This window comes from Elephas maximus, chromosome 3 (genome assembly GCF_024166365.1).
Source record: "Elephas maximus indicus isolate mEleMax1 chromosome 3, mEleMax1 primary haplotype, whole genome shotgun sequence".
In the NCBI taxonomy this organism is placed as follows: domain Eukaryota; kingdom Metazoa; phylum Chordata; class Mammalia; order Proboscidea; family Elephantidae; genus Elephas; species Elephas maximus.
In genome coordinates, this window is record NC_064821.1 from 56,748,970 (window position 1) to 56,769,601 (window position 20,632).

Sequence of the window (20,632 nt, forward strand, 5' to 3'; positions counted from 1 at the left end):
CTACCTTCACAGAGTTGAAAACACATTTGAGGGCACAGATAACATCTAAGCGAGCGTACAGATATATCACATAATTACAAATTGTGATAAATGCTTTGGAGGAAACAGATTAATTTGCTTATTAAAACCTACACAATTCAGAGATAAGTTCAGCCCAGCCCGTACAGTCTGAAGATTTTTCTAAGATAATGAAATAAAAGATGATGATAGCCACTTCCATTGTCCAACATACAGCCATGGCTTGCTAAGGCTCAGTGCTAAGTGCTTTATGTCGATAAGCCCATTTACTCCTCACAACAGCCCTGATAGTCAAGTGTCAGGATCCCCATTTTACAGATGAGCATACGGAGGTCAGGGGGTCAAGTTCCTTGCCAAGGTCACATGGCTTGCCAAAGGCAGAGCTGGATTTAAACTTGGGCTTGTTTGATCCCTCCCTGCTGTAACTGCAGCCCTGGACCGTGGTGCTGACTGGAGTCTGTGCTGTACTGTTTGTTTGGTGGTGGTGGTCGTTAAGCCTCCGTCCTGGGCAGGGAGCTCTTCAGGCTGGAGGGCTGGGAGTGAGCAACTAGATGAGAACTGACAAGTGGGGCATGCCTGCTAGCCTGGAGATGAGGCTGCCCATCTGAGCTGGAAGAGGGGATGGAGGCCCTGAGACCTGGGGCTGGGGGTTGTCAAAGTCAAAGTCAAAGAAGCCCAGCCCCATGCCTTATGTTGTAGCAAATGGGAGCCAAAGGAGTCTGTCTCCTAGAAGCACTGCAGGTTGACCTGGAAAAGGGCTCTGGTCTTGTCCTAAACCTAATTACGTCTGAGTTATAAAAAGAGCAGAAGAGACACAGAGGCACACAGGGGGGAGACAGATGCCATGTGAGGACCCTTCCGTAAGTAAAGGAATGGCAAGGATTGCCAGCAGACCTTGGAAACTAGGAGAGGCTCACAGAAAGAACTGACATGCCAGAGACCCTGATTTGGACTTTAGCCTCCAGAACAGTAAGACAATAAATTCCACTTGTGGTATGTTTTGTTATGGCAGCGCCTCCAACCCTACCACAGTGCCTGACACATGGTAGGTGCCATATAAGTGGTTGCTGAACTGTTCTAGTTTCTGACCTATCCACCTTGATGTGATTTCTGTCTGGAACCAAATCCATATGAAATTGTGGTTAAGAGCCCAGGCCCTGGAAATTAAAGGACCTACATTCAAGTCCCATTCTTTCACTTACTAATTGTGTGAACTTTGGCAAGTTACTTAACTTCTCTGAGCCTCAGTTTCCTCATCTTTCAAATGGGCTAATAAGAGCTACCTCTCAGGTTGTTTGGGGGGTTAAAGAAGATGATATATATATAGTATTTTACCCAGTTGCTGGAAGGTTGTACAGTCTCAATGAGCATCAACCAAACCCTCTTCTTCCAGGAAATTGAGGTATTAGCAGTATCTCCCGAACTCACGTGGTTGTCATTGTTAGTTGCTGTCATGTCAGCTCCGACTCATGGCGACCCCACGTGTACAGAGTAGAACTGTGTGCTCCATGGGGTTTTCAAGGCAGTGACCTTTCAGTAGCAGATTGCCAGGCCTGTCTTCTGAAATGTCTCTGGGTGGATTCGAACTGCCAACCTTTTGGCTAGTAGTCAAGCACTTAGCTGTTGGTGCCAAAAAGGATACAACCTACAAACATTTTTTTTCCAGTTTTGTTCTAACCACATGAGTGCTTATCCATGTGCGAGACTATTGGCCCTTCATTGTAGTCAACTGGTGGGAAGCTCTGCTTCATTCAGTGACTAGTCTGAGCCGCGACCCCCCCGGGGAACGTTGCTCAAGGGAAAGTCTTCAGAGCCTGGCTCATCCTCGGAGGGTGGATCCGGTTTGGGAAATTAGCAAGTCTTTTGGACCCAAGACTGCTGACTAGGGGCGAGGGATTGAGCTTGGAAATGCTGACAAAGGAAAACGAAAAATAAAACAGAGGGCAGGGCGAGTGGAGAAACATTTTCTACCACAGAGGGCTGCGTACCAGGTTTAAGCAGTTTTAAAATCAATGTGTGGAGAATGAGTTTATTATAGGTCAGGAAGAGAAGCGTGGGGTTTCAAGGTGCTAGGTCTTTTGGGGACAGACGTTGGCAAAGGATGATGCCCTCCCAGAAACGACCATTCCCAGGTGTTCCATCCAGATACTTCCATTTGCAAACACGAAGCCTGGTTTGAATGGGCTTATGCAAAACAGGGAGCACAGGATTCAGGGGTTATCTCTAGGAACCCAGAGAGGGAGGGCAGCTGGTCTCATGAGGGGCTGACACCAAACCTGGACCACTACCTGCTGGTCCGTCTCTATTCGCATGTCTCTTATCTCTGTTTCTCTCTGTGTATAGGCCTGGATTTCTCGGTGGCCGCCCCACAGCTTTTGAGTTGCAAGTCCTCAGTTCCAGACGCTGGCAGAGTCCCAGTTCCAAATTTCTGAGGCAGAGAACTTGACTATCAGATGTGCACGCCAGGGGTCACATGGTATAAATATGGCACCTGGGATCCATCCTTGTGAGTTGGGAATGGTTCTCAGGAAAGAAATTGGAGTTGTTTGGAATTGGGCAACCACCTCCCCCGATAAGAAACTAAACGGGGACACCCCAAAGTGCAAACATTTCAGCTTTGATGAACCCATCTGAAACTTTTCCATCAGGTGGCCCAGAAGGATGCTATTTTAATGTCAGCAGACGTACATGTTTTGCATCTTATAACTTAGTGTTTCTGAGATACATGCATGGTGGCCTCTTGGGCCCTAGTCAGGCCATCTTCACCTGGCTTGAGGGATGTGCTTAGCTTGGAGGCCAGTTGGCTGGAGTCGGGGGAGGAGGGAGCATCAGTCCCTGGGGCTTCAGAACCTCTAGGCTTTTGTGCAGGTGGCTGCCTGTCCCAGGGCCCCATCTCCACCCAGCATCCTCCCTTTTCCTCAGGCCCCACATTACAGTGACTCCTACCTTTTCCAACTTCCATTTTGTGAAATGTCACCACTCTTTGACATGGGTCACAGCTCTTAATATTCTTGAGTCTGGGTTTTCTTACTGATAAGATGGCTAATAATATCCGTTCTGCTTTCTTTAGAAAGTTGTCATGGGAATTACACGATATTGAGACTGGTAGTTCTTAGCTGGGGTCAATTTTGCTCCCTGGAGTACATTTGGCAATGTCCAGAGGCCTTTTCAGTGGACATAACTGGAAGAGGGGACATGGCTGCTACTGGCATCTAGTGGGTAGGGGCCAGCGATGCTACTAAACATCCTGCAATGCACAGGACAGCCCCCGCAACAGAGAATTATCCAGCACAAGGTGTCAATAGAGCCGAGGCTGAGAACCGCTGGGCTAGAACAGCTTGGAGCATTCATTCAGCAAATATTCATTGGGCATCTTTTGGTATTGGGGAGGTGGTAAGGATTTTTGCTGGTGTCAATTCTGACTCATGCAACCACCTGTGACAGGGTACAACTGCCCCATAGGGTTTCCAAGGCTGTAAATCTTTATGGAAGCAGACTGCCACATCTTTTTTCCACGAAGTGACTTGTGGGTTAGAACCAGCTGAGCCACCAGGGCTCCTATTTTATGGGTAGTTTGGGGGAAAAAAGTGGTGGTGAATTTATTGATTTTCTTCTGAATTCATGTTTCCACCCTGAGTTGGAATAGACTTGACAGCAACTGGTCTTTAAGAAATTTTTAATCTGTGTTCCAATTTTACAGCTGGCAATGGTGGAGACAGGACTCAAACCCAAGCAGGTTGATTCCACTGCCTCCCAGGTGGGAATCTAGCCAATCAGGTATATGTTTACTCTTCTGTTTACACTCCCCAAAAAGTAGAGCCAAAGGTCAGGGGTCATGAGGAGGAGGCTGAGAGGGGCTAGAATCACCCTTTGTATGTTTTTTTTTGAAAACTAGACCAGGCCCCCCATCTTCTGAGGGATTGAAAGTGTTACTGGAATAAGGTTCTTGCCTCTCACTGGTCAAGAATGAACAGGTAAGGCACACAGAATTTTCCACACGAACAAAGCTTTACTGAAGAGGCTTGCAAGTGGAGATGAGGAGGACCTAGAGCAATGCTTATCCCCGTCTCACAGAACAAAAGACCGGCCTGGGTTTTTAAAAGTTCTTAGGCGGGAAAATAGGCCCAGGCGGGGATATGTTAACTATGGTGCACATACAGCAGCTTTCTAAGATGGCTCCTGTCCCAGAGGCCTCTGGGGTTCGTAGCAGGACTTATTATGGGATGTTGCACCTACACAGTCTCTTGCTCCCTGGGTTTGATTCCCTGGCTGCTGGTGCAGCCCCTCACTGGACCTGGTGGAAGATCACATAGCAGTCACAGGTGGAAGTTCTACGCATTTCCCTGTGGCTGGTTTTCTCTAGCTGCTTCTGAAAGACAACTTTAAAGAAGTTTGCAGGCTATTTTCTGATACCCTTCCCCACAGTTCTGGCGAATGGCTTTGTTTCTGTGTCCTGGCCCATTTCTTGTTACTTCGTTTGTAGATTTGGGGGGCCCTCTGTTTGTTTGTTTGTTTGTTTTTCTGTTCCCTGTCTTAAAAGCAGTCCAACAAGGGCTTGCTAAACTTTAGCCTTCACAGAGGAGCGCCGGTGGCACAACAGTTTAGCGTTCCGCTGCTACCCAGAAGGTTGGCTGTTTGAACCCACCCAGCTGCTCCTCTGGAGAAAGACCTGGCAGTCTGCTCCTGTAAAAACTATAAACTAGCAGTCCCTGTGGGCAGTTCTACTGTCACACGTGGTCATTATGAGTTGGAATCAACTTGACAGCAACAACCAACAAGATGGAAATGGGTTCTCATGTGATTGGGCCTCGCTGTTCTCCCTTAGGTGACTAGTGAGTCAGAGGTTAGGAGTCCAACAGTCCTTAGAAATATTCAGGTACTCTTAGCATGACCTTGGGGGCAAGTTACTTTCTCTCTCAGTAAGCCTCAGTTTCTCTTTCGGCAAAAAAGGGGGAAACTGTGTTGTGAGGCTTGGTTACATATGAAATTACACAAGGAGAAATTTTTTTTTTTTTTTAGCATATAAGAGATGTAAGAACCAATAACCAGGGTTATCATTACTATTATCATCATCTGAGAGGGGTTGACAAACTCTTTCTGTAAAGAGTCAGATAGTAAATATTTTGGCTTTGAGGGCCAGACAGTCTCTGTCACTAGTTAGCTCTGTCATTGTGTCTCAAAAGCAGCCATGGACAGTAAGTAAATAAATGAGCCTTGTTGTGTTCCAATAAAACTTTATTTATAAAAACAAATGGTGGGCGGGATTTGGGCCATGGGTCATAATTTGCTGACCCATGATCTCAGACCTTGAGGCTCCATTGCTGGTATCAAAGCAGAAAGTGGAGCAGGGCCCAGGCCGGGCTTTACTGTGAAACTCAAGTAAGCATGTGAAAACTGCTAGACTTCGAGCACTTTGAGGGCCCTGTGCTGGGCTCTGGAAACCCTGGTGGCATAGTGGTTAAGTGCTACAGCTGCTAACCAAAAGGTCAGCAGTTCAAATCCACTAGGAGCTCCTTGGAAACTCTATGGGGCAGTTCTACTCTGTCCTATAGGGTCACTATGGGTGGGAATCGACTCGATGGCAATGGGTTTATGGGTGCTAGGCTTTCTGGGGCCCACATGGTAAGAGCATGGCAATTGCTTGTGGTTGAAGGACTTTTTCCTTCAACCACCACAAATACCAGTCCTAGTACTTGTGCATTTGATCAACTCAGAAGATGTTCACCTAAAATCTGGGCAATACGAATGCCAATTAAGTCAGACTCCTGAGCTTGCTCATTGCTGCCTTCCTGAATAGGAGTCTTGACATCAGAGACATCTAGGAACCAGGACTCAGGCTAAGCCCTTTCCCTACAGGTCCAGTTAGATAAGGACTGTTGTTACCCAGTTTACCCAGGAGGAAATGGAGGCTCAGGGAAATGAGGTCACCTGCATGAGGAAAGGGCTGGGGTTCAAACTGGAAACTTTCTGATTTCAAACCAATGTTCTTTTCCACTTCTCTGGCTCCAAGGGTCCTGGTTCATGGGTGACCTACCAATCCTGCCCTGTGTTGGCGCCCTGTGTCCCTTCCCAGGCCCAGTGGGCAACTGCGAACAGTCAGCCCCTTTAGATGCACCACCTATCTCAGCTCCTCCTCCCTCCCTCACCCTCGCCAACTTCCTGGTCCTCCCAGGCCAGACTGAGGGATTGCCCAGCCCGGCCCAGCCTGGCCTGACTCAGTCAAGCTTTTCCTCCTGGGCTGCCAGGAGCCGCCTCTTGTCCTTCCGTTCTCCCGCCCTCCGCTGGCCCGGCAGGTCTGGCAGGTGCCTGACTCACACATCTGGGCCCTCTGCACACCCAGCCCGGGGAGCCAGTGTACTAGAACCCTGGCCTCCCACCTGCTTTGCCAGCTGCTGCGACCACTTGGAGAGACCCTTCTCTGCCTGTGGGGTGAGCCCTCCTCACTTATATTCACTTCCCCAAGGGCTGGAAGAGAACCACACAGAATTCAGGTCAGTTTTTGTTTTTAAACATCTCTGTTCCTTGCTGAGTCAGAGGAGGACCCTTTGGAGGTCACTTGGGGAAGGGAGGAGGGAGGGGTCTCTGACACCCTTGGGCTCCAGGCCGAGGGACACCATGCTCCTTCCTAGGTGATTCCAGGGCTAGGGGACGCCTTGTGACAGACTGGGTGAGGAGAACTCTGCTGGGAGCCTGGGCCAACCTGCCCCTGATTCTTACGGCCACATTGTGAAGCGGGTCAGGGCAACGTCTAGACATAGGTATGAGGAATGTAGAGGGAGCCTCACAAGGACGTGGAGTGGGGGTTTTCTCGCTCCCTTCTTAGGGCCACAGAGTGTGATGACCCCAGCTTGATACGGCCTCAAAGAACACCTAGTTCAACCATGTCATTTTACAGATGGAGAAAATGAGGCTTGGAGCGGAAGGAGTGACTCAAGGTCACCCAGTAAGTCAGTGGTAAAGTGGGAGCTGGAAGCCAGAACCGAGCCTGTGGACAGCCCTGTGCTCCTTCTCCTGGTCCTCAGTGCCTGCTCCTTCCTGTCTCTTTCTGCCCCCTTTGCCACCCTGGTGGCCTTCCCACACCCCATTGTTAGGGGGGAGGAATGTAGAGAGCGCCATTTCACTGTGAGTGATTTCATGGGTTCACAGTTAGAAGTCTTTTAAAGGTCATCCAGGCAATCCTTGTCTTGCATCCTGGTCTGGGGATTGTTTAGCTACAGCTTGAATGTCTCTGGTGTTGGAGAACTCACTACTTTTGGAGCAGCCTCTTTGATTTATGTGGCAATGTGTCTACAAAGTGATGATCTAATACTCACTGGGCACTTGCTTTGTGCCAGGCACTTTGCTAACTAAACAGATTATGTGTATTAACTCATTGGATCCTCCCCACACCCTGTGAGGTAAGTATTATTATGAACATTCTTATTTTGTAACAAAGGAAACAAGCCCAGAGAGGTTAAGTAACTTACTCAAGATTTCACAGCATGAAGAGGGGGAGCTGAGATTTGAACCCAGCTGTCTGGTCTAGAGCCCAGCTGAGCTCTTCTCTTGGTTTACTCCTGCCAGACGATGATGCAACTTACTAGGAGGGGGTTCTGCTGGGCATAGTGAGGCTGCCCTGAGGTTGTAAGGGGGGACGTTTAGATGATGGTGTGTCCCTCTTGCTGGCTGGCCTCCCAGGGACCTGGGGCCTCAAACGTCACTCTCGAAGCTTTTCTCCTTTTACCGTAAGCTTCAGCTGCTTGGCGGATCACTCTCTGCCTCACATAGCCCCCAGTAACCAGAGTCCAGGACAAATGGTTAATGACCCCTGGGGTGCTGTGTGTTGAGCAGGGGGAGTGAAAAGCAGCTGGCCCAGGATCTGGACCCCAAACGCCAATGTTAGGGATTTCTGTGGAGTCCACTTGGGAAAAGGGAGGCAGGAAGTGGAGATGGGGGTGCAGAGGAAGCTGGAGGAACCTGGGGCCTTCCTGAGTGGCCTCTGTTCTACTGCATCTGGCCTTGCTGACTCTTCAGGGTCCCTTGGGGTTTGACAGTTTGCAGTGCTAATAAGTCATCCCTCATCCTGGTGTCTGATGGGGGCTCCCAACGTCTGGGGAGCTAGGCAGAGCATGGGTCATGGTCCCTGCAATGGTTATCTTTGGTAGCAGAGGGGCAGAGGCTCAGAAAGGGCAGTGACCTGCCTGAGGCCACACAGCTAGGATGGCAGAGAGTCAAACCCTCCCTCCTGTCTCCCAGCAGAGCATATGCCACCCCAAGGCTGAGTCCCCCTCCCTGTGATTTTTCCACTCCTTCTTCCAACAAGAGGCAGAAAAGGCAGGGGCTGCTGAGAGGGGCTGCCACTCCAGCTTTTAGTACCTGAATCAGGGTCTCCCGAGGGTCAGTCGGAGCCACCCCCTATTCTCCTTTCCCCCTGAGGGCTGGGTTCCTTCTGAGTGTGATGTCAGGAGTCTTTCCAGACGGGTCCCTTCAGTTAGTGGGACTTTGGGGCTTTCGGAGAGGGGGTGACTGATCTGGCCCCCTTCACATCCCTACCAGCTGGAAGGTGAGAGAAGTATCCCGGATGTCTCCTTTATTTGGTGCCACAGCTTCCTCTCCAGGGCAGTTTCTAAGGTGAACGCCTGTAACTAAGGTGTTCTCTCTCTCTCCCCTTAATGATAATAATAATAATAGCAATATCGACAACTAGTACTGCTGCCAAGGAACCCTGGTGGCACAATGGTTAAGTGCTCAGCTGCTAACTGAAAGACAGGTTGACAGATGGAACCCATCCAGCGGCTGGCTTTTCAGGAGAAAAACCTGGCGACCTGTTCCTGGCAATCTGCTCCCGTAAAGATTACAGCCTAGGAAACTCTGTGGGGCAGCTCTATTCTGTCACACAGGGTCCCTATGAGTCGCAATCGACCTGACTACACCTAACAGCCATGCTACCAGCATTACTACGTTGCCATTTATCAGCATTCACCATATGCTAAACTCAGGTGTCCTGCAGGCCTGCATGTTTTGTCCTCCTGACAACCCTGCACGACACGTACTGATACCCCTATTTCACAGACAAGGAAGGTGAGGGTCACACAGCTGATCAATGGTACTGAAATGGTCCATCAGAAAGTTCAAAGCTCACATCACCGAAGTCACCCTCCAAGGCCCCCAGGATGTTTGCTGCACAGCCAAGGTAGAGCCCAGTGTGGATGACTCCTGATTTCATGCTCTTCCCACCCAACCTCTGGCTGGGCTGGGCTGTGGCGGGACTTGTGGGCCATGGGTTCTGGTCTTGTTTCTGCCTCTAAGTACTCCATAACCATGACAAGTTACTCGACCCCTTGGGGCCTGGGTCACCCCATCTGGGTGCGGGGGCTGGTCGTTTATTCACTCTCATCTTCCTGAGTGCTGGGAATTATAGTCATGGGTGGGAATGCCTTTAAAAACCATACACTGTGCAGGCAGGGAATCAGCATGAAGAGAGGTAATTACCCAAGCGGCGTCTTGTCCCGTTTGTTACTGGGAGTCATCCTTCACAGCCACCTGTGATGAGGAAACTCAAGCTACGCTTTATGGTGCAGAAGCTGAGATGCAGGGAAGTTAAATAACTCGCTCAAGGTCACAGGTGGGTCCCAAGGCAAGTGCTGCGGTACTGACATGAGTTGAATCCCTGGCTCCCCTGCCCTAGCCTCCTGCCGCTCTGCCCTTCGGCAGGGTGGGAGAGACCCCCCCATCTGCTGTCCGTGCCTCAGGGACAGATGCAGCTCTTGTTCCCAGAGGACCAGGAAAACAGATAGCTAGCTCCCCTGGCCACCTTGGGACCTGCTCCGCAGGTAACCCTGATCCATCTGCCAAGCCCAGCCCAGCCCAGCTGCTGCCAACAAGCTCCCAAGGTCCAGCAGAGGGAGGGAGGGAGCCACTGCCCACCCCCTCCCTATCTTATCCTCTCCACTGTCTCTCCTCTGAGTGAGTCTAATTAAATCTGATAAGCATCCATTCTGATAAAAAGGGTTCCAATGTGGCTTGGTTGAAACAGGCTGGAGTGGGGGAGGGGACTGCAGGCTGGGAGCCAGGGGGCTGCTCCTTCTCCCTACTCTGTTTTTCACGCCTTGTGTGGGCTTGACCTTGAGCAAGTCCTTTGTTCTCTCTGGGCCTTGGTTTCCCCCTCTGTGAAAGGAGGGTTTGGCTTGGATTATTCCTAAGGGTCCTTCCAGCTCTGGGAGTCTCTGAATTTCTTGAATGAAAGGCCCTGCGCTGCCCTCTGGGCTCCTTGCCTGCTCTCCCACTCCCTCCTCCCCACCTCTCCACAAAGCCCAGGGAGCACAGGAATGTGGGGGAGGTTGGAGTTTGCCTCTGAAACACCCGGGACTGGGGAAGCCTGGTGCAATCTCCATAAAAACACGCTTCTGTTCTGTGTGGCCAATTTTTGGAATAAACCCAGGAATGCTTACTTTTGTCTACCTGTGTGGGACAGATTTCCTGAGGCCCTTTCCACTTTGCTGTTAAGGGCACCTGATTTGGAGTCCCTGGGTGGTGCGAATGGTTAACACACTCTGCTGCTAACTAACAGGTTGGAGGTTCAAGTTCACACAGAGGGGCCTCGGAAGAAAGGTCTGGCAACCTACTTCTAAAAAATCAGCCATGGAGTACAGTTCTACTCTGACATGCATGGGGTCAAGGTGAGTCAGAATTGACTTGAGGGCAACAGGTTTGGTTAACGGAACAAACATGGCCTTTCGGTTCAGTCCTGTGTTCAAATCCCAGTTTTGTTGTGGTGCAAATTTGGGCTAATCACTTGGTTTTAGTTTATGCATCTATCAAATTAAAAACCCAACCAGCTGCTGTTGAGTTGATTCCTACTCATGGTGGCCCCATGTGTTGCAGGGTAGAACTGTGCTGCATAGAGTTTGCAAGGCTGTGAGTTTTCAGAAGCAGATTGCCAGGCCTTTCTTCCAAGGCACTTCTGGGTAGGTTCAAACTGCCAACCTTTTGGTTAGTAGTGGAGCACTTAACCATTTGTACCACCCAGGGAAAGGGAGATATTAATACCAAGCTCGCTGAGATGTGACAAGGATTAAATGAGTTGTCCTAGGCAGAGCACTTAGTATAATGCCTGGCACAAAAGCAGTGCTCAATAAAAGGGAGGAGATGTCCCTGGCACAAATGCCAGTCCAGCTCCCTACTGCAGCCAGTCCGTTTCTGGCAAACAAACAAGGTTCCAGGATGGCAGGACGCCTCATAGTGCAACCCTGGACCTCAGTGGCACATTCCATTCAGGTGAGTGGATGTCTCTAAGTGGGTTAGGAACGACATGGAGCTTTCTAGTCTTTTCTCTCTTTTTCCTTAAGGTCGTCTAGAAACTATAAAACTGAGCCATAAGCCTCAATGCCTGCTCTCCTAGGATTGCTGGGCTCTCATCCTGGGTCCTGCTTCCCTACAGGAAGTTGGAAGCTGAAGAGCTCTGACCAGGGCTTGGGGGAAAACATGCTTTTCACTGATCTTGCCCAGAATCCAGCTGGCTATCTCAAGCCAGGGATCAGAATTCACTAGGTAGAAGGATTTCTGGGTCAGGATGTGATCTCTTAAATTAACTAGGAACAAGCTTTCTAAAGTGCCAAGGTCCTCATGGATGCTCCATAATTCTGAGATATTCCCAGGACCCAGGGAATGGACTGGGGTTGACTCTGACTCAAACTTCAAGGGCCAGGGAAGCTATGTTTCCAGGCCCAGCCCTGGGCACAGGGCAGGGAGCTCATAATACTGGGTGCAATTTATGGCTGCCCCTGATTTAAAAAAAAAAAAATGTGATTCAGGATTGAGCAGATAAAATTTTCTGACAAAGTGATGGTTTCTGGGAGGGGGAAAAATGCTTGGTTAGATTCTATGCCGCTGCTGTTTTTATTAAGCTATCTCGAAGTTTATTACCCACACGACATTCCCTTTTATCAACATAGTCCTCTCTGCTCTTCCTGGAATCTTTCCAAGAGAATTTTCCAATTAGCAGAGAAATTTCATCCAGCTTCCTTCCGGCTTCTCTGAACGGGTGGGTGGCTGAGAGTGGGGGAGGTATCGCCCTCAAGTTTTTTCCTCTTCCTTCTCCGTTGTATTCATCCATCCATTTAACCATCCATCCGCTTGTGTTCTGCCCATCTATCATCCATCCTTCCATCCATCCATCATCCATTCTTTCATCTGTTTTTACTTCTACTCATCCATCCATCTATCCGTCCACCCGTCCACCCGCCCACCCATCCACCCTTCCACCAGTCCGTCCGTCCGTCCGTCCATCCATCTGTCTTAGTTGCCTAGTGCTGCTGTAATAGAAATAACACAAGGGAGTGGCTTTAAAGAATCAAAATTTATTTTCCCACAGTTCAGGAGGCTAGAAGTCCAAATTCAGGGCCTTGGCTCTAGGGGAAGATCCTTGTTTCTTTCAGCTTCTGTAGCCCTGGTGTTCCTTGTTTCCTTGGTGATCCTTACATGGCATCTGTCTTCCCTCCTTCGTGCTTGCTTCTGTCTAATCTGCTATTTTTATAACTCAGAATTCATTAGGTTTAGGACACACCCTACACTGATATGGCCTCATTAACATAACAAAGAAGACCCTATTCCCAAACAGAATCACATGTGCAAGTATAGGGATTAGGATTCCAACATATGTTTTGGGGGGACACAATTTTATCCGTAATATCATTCATCCATCCCTTTCCTCTTCCTTCCTTCTTTTCTCCCTTCCCTCCTTCCTTCCTTCCATCTATCCAAAGTCTACTTATTGAGGTCCCACTCTATGCCAGGCAATGTACTCTGGAGATACAATTTTGTGCAAAACAAATATGATTCTGCCCTCAGGGATATTATAGTATAGCAGGGGTGACAGACATGTAACAAGCAGTGTAGTACTTTGTCTATGGACTTAATTTCTTCTTTTTTTTTTGATCAGTTTCCTCATCTGTTGGATACGATGATAGTAGTACTTACTTCATGGGATTATTGTGAAGATTTTATGAGATAATGCAGGTAGAGGGTTGACCCAGTGCCTGGCATGCAGTAAGTACTCAATAAATGTTAGCAATGATGATGATGAAGAAGATTAAAAGTACTTAACACATGTATTAACGTATGTATCCATGCGTTGTTCTGGGAAGGCTGGTTGCCCTTGGCAGCAACAGAAGGTAACAGGGGAATGGTGACACAGGGCAGGTCCCAAGCCAGCTTCTCTGGGTGGGGCAGCCCATGAGCAAAGCCACCTCAACAAAGGGGCCATGGGTGCTGGCTGTGACATCTGGGCTGGGTGTGCGGGGCTGAGGGCTTCTCCAGGGGAGCCTGAGCCACCGTAGCTGTCTTTCTGGTTTGCCCAGTTAGCAGTTGGTCAGGAATTGTCTTCGGGCAGTAATAAGCCATGAGACAATGAGTTGTAGACTGCCTTGGCAGGGGCTGGGGGCAGGATATCTGGAAAGCTCCCAGAAGCAGGGCAGCCAAGGGTGGCAGAGGTCAGGAAGAGCCCCTGGGCTGGGGCACAGGGGAGGCTGCAGTAGATAGGTTCTGGAGAGAGTAGCCAGAAATGGTCAGGGTGTCCTTGGTGGTCTCCCATGGGGCTGATGAGAGCCGGGATATGTAAGGCTTGTGTAACACTATACCTCCAGCTTCTGGAGCCATACTGGGTGGATCGTAGGTGTTTGAGTATTTGTTGTATGCGTGCCAACCCCCAGTGGAATGATCTGGTTTAACTATCATTGCTGGCTTACCTGGAAGGAGCACTTGGTTCTGGAACCAGACGGAAGTGGGTTCAAACCCTGGCACCCCCACTTACCAGCTCTGTGGGGCCACAGGTTAAGACACTTCCCCTTCTGTGCCTCAGTTTCTTCATCTGCAAAATGAGAATTGCAAGATCAACATTGAGGGCTGTTGTGTGGACAGGAGTTTGGTACTTAGAAGATACCCGATAAAGAGCGACTACCATTTTCATTATCCATGCAGCTGGGGTGACACCCAAAGTTGTGAGCCAGGACACAGTTGGGATTGTGCGTGTAGGGGTGGAATGTCTCCTGAACCCAACATTGTGAAGTTTTAGGGGGCCTGATGGGTGATATTAGGTAGACTTGGCTGTGGTCTGGACTCTGTAGCTTGCTGTGTGAATTTAGACGGGCTGCTTACCCCTGGGAAACCCTGGTGGCATAGTGGTTAAGTGCTACCGCTGCTAACCAAAAGGTTGGCAGTTGGAATCTGCCAGGCCCTCCTTGGAAACTCTATGGGGGCAGTTCTACTCTGTCCTGTAGGGTCGCTATGAGTTGGAATTGACTCGACGGAACTGGGCTTGCTTTCTTTTGGGTTTACTTAGCCCTGTGCCTTAGTTCCTTGTGTGAAAAAGAGGATATTGAAAGCAGCCCCCTGTGGCGTTCTTGCAAAGAGTGAATGGGCTAATGCATGAACACACAGTAAATGTTCGGTAAAGGAAGTGATCATCGTCATCTTTGGCCTTCAGAGGAGTGCTAGGGGTGAAAAGACTTTGTGAGTGTCAGACACAGTGAGGCATTCTGGGTTTCATCCAAGGGAAAGGGCTTGCTTCCTCCTTCCTGTTATGTCCTGATATGCTGGGTTTCCCTTCTGAAGTGGCTACCCTCTCTGTGCCTCTGCTGACAGGTTGGGCAGGTCACCAGGACCGTCTTGGTGAAGGCTGTGAGGTCGTTTCCAGGAGAAAACCTAAGAAAACTGTTCAACTTAACCTCTTGGGTTCCGTGGCAGAGGACAAGGTGATATTAACCAGAGGCCACATTGTGTGTTGCAAGGAGCATGGACGCTGGATTTAAATCCTTGCTCTTCTGCTTCCCTGCTGTGTGACCTTGGGCAAGTCACTAACCTCTCTGGGCCTCAGTTTCTTTATTCGTAAAATGGGACAATACCACCTTCCTTGCAGGGTTGCCTGGAGAATTAAATGCCACCACGTGGCCTCACACTTAGTAAACCATTTGCTGTCCAGTCAACTCCAACTCGTGGCAATCTCACGTGTGTCAGAGTAGAACAGCTCATAGGGTTTTCAAGACTGTGACCCTTCAGAAGCAGATCACTCCAGTCTCCCGAGGCACCTCTGGGTGGGTTCGAACTGTCGATTTTTTGGTTAGTAGTCCAGTGCTTAACCATATGAATGACTAAAGAACTCCTAGCACATACCCGTTGTGTACCATCAAGTTGATTCTGAATCATAGGTGACCCTATAGGACCGGGTCCTTACAGAAGCCAACTGCCACATCTTTTCCCTCAGAGGGGCTGCTGGGTTTGAATTGCTAACCTTCTGGTTAGCAGCTGAGTGCTTAACCACTATGCCACCAGGGCTCCCAGCACATATCAAACCTGTTTCTGTTGAGTTGATTCTGACTCATAGAGACTCTATAGGACAGAGTAGAACTGCCCCATAGGGTTTCCATGGAGCAGCTGGTAGATTCGAACTGCCGACCTTTGTGTTAATAGCTGTAGCTCTTAACCACTGTACCACCAGGGCTCCTAGCACATAGCACTAAACAAGAACAACAAAAAAACCCAAACCCATAACCATTGAATTGATTCTGACTCATAGTGATCCTATAGAACAGTAGCAGCACATAGTAGGCCTCTGTAAATGGGATGATTGTATGCCGCCTCTCCTGGCATGGGTCCAAAAAACCAGTCTATAAAACTCCTGCCTGTAGCTTCTAGTGTGTTGCTAATGGGAGTTTATGTGAAGGACACGGCCAGATAAGGGCCCTTTGTTCCCAGTGGGGATAGTTTTGTGACTCTTAGAAAGCGCCTTTCATCTGGGAGACCAGCGAGCTTCTGGAGCCTCCAAGCCCTGGGTGGGGAAACCAGGGAACACTGAAGGCTTCTGGGGCTGGTGCCAGGCTGCAGCCACAGCCAGGCCCTCCTGCCACAGCCTGGAGGGGGGCAGTCCCTAGGCTGGCAGCTGCAGTGCCTCCCTTCCCCCAGGCCCAGGCCCTTCCCTCCTGGAGACCTTCTTTTGGGCCCCAGTGCCTGGCCTGGTCTGCTTGGCATGGCTGGAAGCTCCCTGTGTCCCCTGGGCTCCCTCTCTGCTCCTCCTCCCCAGCAACCAGGGCCACATCCTTATGGGGTAGCAACTTCTAGAACAGGCCCTGGGCCCTGTCCACTGTCAGCTGACCAGCAGCTCTCATACCCCGGAGCCTTGTCTGGCACTCTGAGTCCTGGGTAGGGGCAGTACCCTGATGCCAGGAAGCAAAGACCTTGTCTCCTTGTCTTTCCTGGCTCCTTGCCCAGAAGCCAGGCAGAGAAATCCACGGCTCAGTGGACAGTCCCAAGGGCTTGCCTCTGTATCCCCCTCGGGGGCTGCAGATACTTGGAGGGCTGGGTAAGGCTGGCCTCCTAGTGCAGGCAGACGGCACCCAGGGCCTGTGGGACCTGGGCTGAGGGGCGGAAGATCTGCATTTACACGTGCCTTCAATGGCCCCAGCCCACATTTACCACAGGCTGTGACTTCCCCCGCCCTCTCTCTCCATATTTTCCATTTACGAGACACAGGAAAGCTAACTCAGAATGCTTGTGCCTTAATTGGCCCCCTTACAAGGGATGCAGAAATCCCCCCTTATTCTGCATGGAGACAATAAATAGTCAGGGGAAGTGGTGGCACCCCCTGAATACTGATCCCTCCTTTGTCATAGGCTCCTTTGCTTTTAAGGAATAAAAATCCACTCAGACAAGTGCAAATGAAGGGGGAGTCTGTGTAAGGGCATTCCAGGTCACTCTCATAGACATTCATTCAGGGCTACAAGAGAAGTCTTGTGGCTCAGTTTTCGCATCTGTAAAATGGGGATGATAAAAGTACCTACTTTATAAGTTTGCTGCGAGGAGTAAATGGATATTGATACATGTAAAGTGTTAACACAGAGCCTGCTATGGAGAGAATGCTGTATGTTATTGCTATTAGTTGCCATCGACTCCTGGCGTCCCTATGAACAATATAATGTGCCTGGTCCTGTGCTGGCATCTTCATAACCCTTGGCATGCTTGAGCCTGTTGTTATGGTCATGTGTATTTTGAGTGACTTCACCCCTACGGGGCTCATCTTCCAGCACTATATCGGACAATATTCTATTGTAATCCATAGGGTTTTCATTGGCTAATTTTCAGAAGTAGATTGCCAGGTCTTTCTTCCTAGTCTGTCTTAGTCTGAAAGCTCCACTGAAACCTGTCCAGCATGGGTGACCCTGCTAGTATTTGAAATACCAGTGATATAGCTTCCAGCATCATAGCAACATGCAGGCCACCACAGTAACACAAACTGACCAATGGGGGTGGTTTGCTTTTACTAGTACTATTATTTCTATTGTGAACATCCGGCTTCCTAAATTTGTCTCTTTCTCCCACTTTTCACTGCACTCCTTTTTTTTTTTTTTTTTTGCTTTCCTATGGCTTTCTGAACCTCCAGAACCTTAGCTTAAATGTGGCTGTGGTTTATTGCAGAATGCTGGCCCCAGCTCTGTGGAATCTCTCAGGTGCGTGTCCTTGCTCGTTTGACTGACTCAGTCTCTCAGCATTCTAATTCCAGATTCCTGGGAGAAATGAGCTGATTGGCCCAGTTTTGGTCAGGTGTTCACTGTCTCTTCCAATCAGCTGTGCTGGGGAGGGGTGGGCTCCCATGCCACATGGGGGTGTGTGGAGGCAATGTACGACATGTTCACACCAGCCTCTTCAGAGGCTCTATTAGAGTGGCAGGAGGGGTGCGAACAGTGGCTTGGTGCTTTTTTTAAATCAACCAGTGGGGTGTCCCCAAGTTTCTAAGTGTCTAGGACAAGCTTTCAGAACTTCTACTGTTGGCACTTGGAACCTGCTTGGCTCACATTTTGGCCCATGTAAAAGCTGAATTAGTTGTAACATAGAGAATCAGGAGATCTCACATAAAATCTGGACTTTTGGTTTCTCTTAAAAGAAATGAAAAGATCTGGAAACACTGGGTATGGCAATGCATCTACTAGAACTGGGTGATGGCTGCCTCCTCCATCTGGGTTGTGTGCTTTCTAGGCCTCCAGGGCCCTCTGACTCCTTGTTGTGTCCCCAGTCCTGAGGCCTCTTTCCTGTTGTCATTGTACAGCCAACCTGCTTCTCCCATTTGCATTCCCTACCTGGTCCCTTACATGCTGCAATTTGCCACCTATACCATGCCTTGACACCTTCCCAGGGAATGGGAGATGCATGAAGAAACAGAAATTTATACAGCTCTTCAAAATTTCAAAATATGTATATAAGCCCAGTTCTGTCCTAAATAGTCCACAAATATTATCTCATTTAATCCTCTGAACAACCCCATGAAGTAGGTATTGTTATTTTCACCCTCATTTTACAGATGATGAAACTGAGACTCAGGTAGTTAAGGAACTTACCCTGGATCAAACCCAAGCCATCTGACTTAGAAACAATTTTAAATTCACAGAAGAGTTGTGAGTCCAACATTTTACCCCTCTCCAAAGGTTTAGTGTGTATTTCCCACAGATGGGAACACTCTCCTGTGTAACCATAGTACAGCCATCGAAATCAGGAAATTCCCATGATACATTTCTACCATCTATTCCTTTTTTTTTTTTTTTTATTCCTTAGGATCTATTGACGTCTTGCCAATTGTCCCAGTAATGCCCATTATAGCAAAAAGATCTAGTTCAGAATCCCACGTTGTATTAAGCTGTCAAGTCTCTTCATTCTGGGATAGTTCTTAGTCTTTCCTTGACTTTTACAATTTTTACCCTTTTTCCCCATTAGCCCCATTTAGACAACAGTCCCTCAATTTGGGTTTGTTTGATATTTCCCTACGGTGGCGTGGGTTGTGCATCTTTGGCAGGAATATCATGGAGTGGTGCTGTGCCCTTCTCAGTGCCTTACATCGGGACACACATGACGGCCAAATATCCCAATACTGGTTATGTTGACTTTGACCGCCTGGGTCAGGTGGTGTCTGCCAGGCTTCTTTACTGTAAAGTTATGCTTTTCCCCTTTTTAGCCAGGGACAGTGGGGAAGCACTTTGAGACTAAATAGCTTGTTCCTCACTTCCAATTTATTCACTTATTTATATCAGTATGGACGTTGGTTTGCTATTTTGTTGAATGGACTGTAAGTTGTTGTAATCATTATTTATTTTGATACTTAACATTTCCCCTGTTTGGTTAGTGGGAGCCACTTTGAGCTGGTTTCTGTGTCCTTTTTATACCTCCCCATCATTCTTGGAGCGATTTATTACTTTCTGGTGCAATAATTTTTTTCAGGCTTACTCGCTCCTTCCTTCGAATCAGCCATTTCTCCAAGGAGCTCTGGTTCCTTTTAATGGCAAATGGTATTTAGAAACCAAGATCTGGCTCCTAAGTGTGCTCATTGCTATTGGGACTTCCCTGCTCCCAGGCCCTCCTGGTGGACAGAGCTATGAGTTCACATTGATATATCCATTCCAATCCAACACCACAGGGCCCATTCCAGTTTTCTTGCTTTCTGTATTTGTAAATGTTCAGCAAATACTTATCTCCTTCTCTAACAGCAAGAACCCTGAGGGCCTGAACTCCTGACCACTACTACACTAGGTTGCATCTTATAAGTAATAGTTAAGTCTGCTTTTGATAATGTTTATCTTATTTTGTCAATGGGAAATTAAAAATATCTGTTGGGCCATATTTGATTTATCTTTCAAAATCCTGTTAGATAGAAGAGGGCAAAAGGATTATTTTTCCCACTTTATAGCTAGAGGAAACAGGTGAAAATGGTTGAGGGCTTTGCTCAGGGTCCTATGGAAGCTCAGGGTGAAGTCAGGTCCAGAGCCCTGCATTGTATCCATTTCTAGCCCACTGGATGTGAGCTGCCCAATTCCTCCTGCCTCCATGGTTGTTTTGGGAGGTTGTTGAGACCACATCCCTAAAGAGAATGAGCTGCTCAGACTTGTCTCTCCTTGATACTAAAGCTTCAAAGTGTTCACTTAGGGAAGTAAGTCAGGCTTCCCTTCCCACCTGAGCCTTAGGGACATCTCCACCGTGTCTGTGATTTTGACCTCAGCTCTCCTCCCCACAAATGCAGATCTTGGGTTGTGCAAAAACTCAGAAGGCTTGGGAATTGCTCAGTGCATCCCAGCCCCACTTGAAACATCTGTCTTACTGATCAGTGGCAGGAGTGTTATAGGAAGAGGGTTTCATCTCAATAAGATAAACTCTATCACCCTCATTTGTAATCAAAACGTGACCAGGCCTCTCTTAGATAATAGCACATTCATAATTGGTTTGATAATAGTAAGAACTGGCTACTTCCTGTGAGCTCTCTATTCCTACTACCTGTGTGAAGGTGGTATCTGGGCTTGGGAAGCCCACCTTCTTTTTGATCCACTGTAGGGCTATGTAGGTGGAAAGGGGACCAGGCTGGGAGGTGGAGGCATGAGACCTGGGTTCAAGTCTTGGCCTTGCTACCAGCTGGTTGTGAAACCTTGGGAAAAATCACTTATCCTCTCTGACAAATGGAAAATAGCATCCCTGAACTCATTCCCTCCTTCCCAGGTCAGTGGTAGAGACAAGGGAGAACAGATTCCTGAGTCCCACCCAGATGTGTTGTATTATTAATTGTTTTGCTTACACAATATATCCTAAACTCACCAGAGTGTTCAGTGAG

General features: G+C 48.7%; 1 protein-coding gene across 4 annotated transcripts in view; it reads left to right on the plus strand.

Annotated features, from left to right (window-relative positions):
- The first annotated feature begins 6,254 nt into the window (after positions 1 to 6,254).
- The window catches only part of ARHGEF10L (Rho guanine nucleotide exchange factor 10 like), a 201,466-nt gene continuing 187,088 nt past the window's right edge, over positions 6,255 to 20,632 (plus strand). For all 4 annotated transcript variants that reach the window (XM_049878084.1, XM_049878075.1, XM_049878074.1 and 1 more), the window contains exon 1: positions 6,255 to 6,509. The gene's annotated coding sequence lies outside the window, so the exon portion shown is untranslated. The remainder of the gene's footprint in view (positions 6,510 to 20,632) is intronic.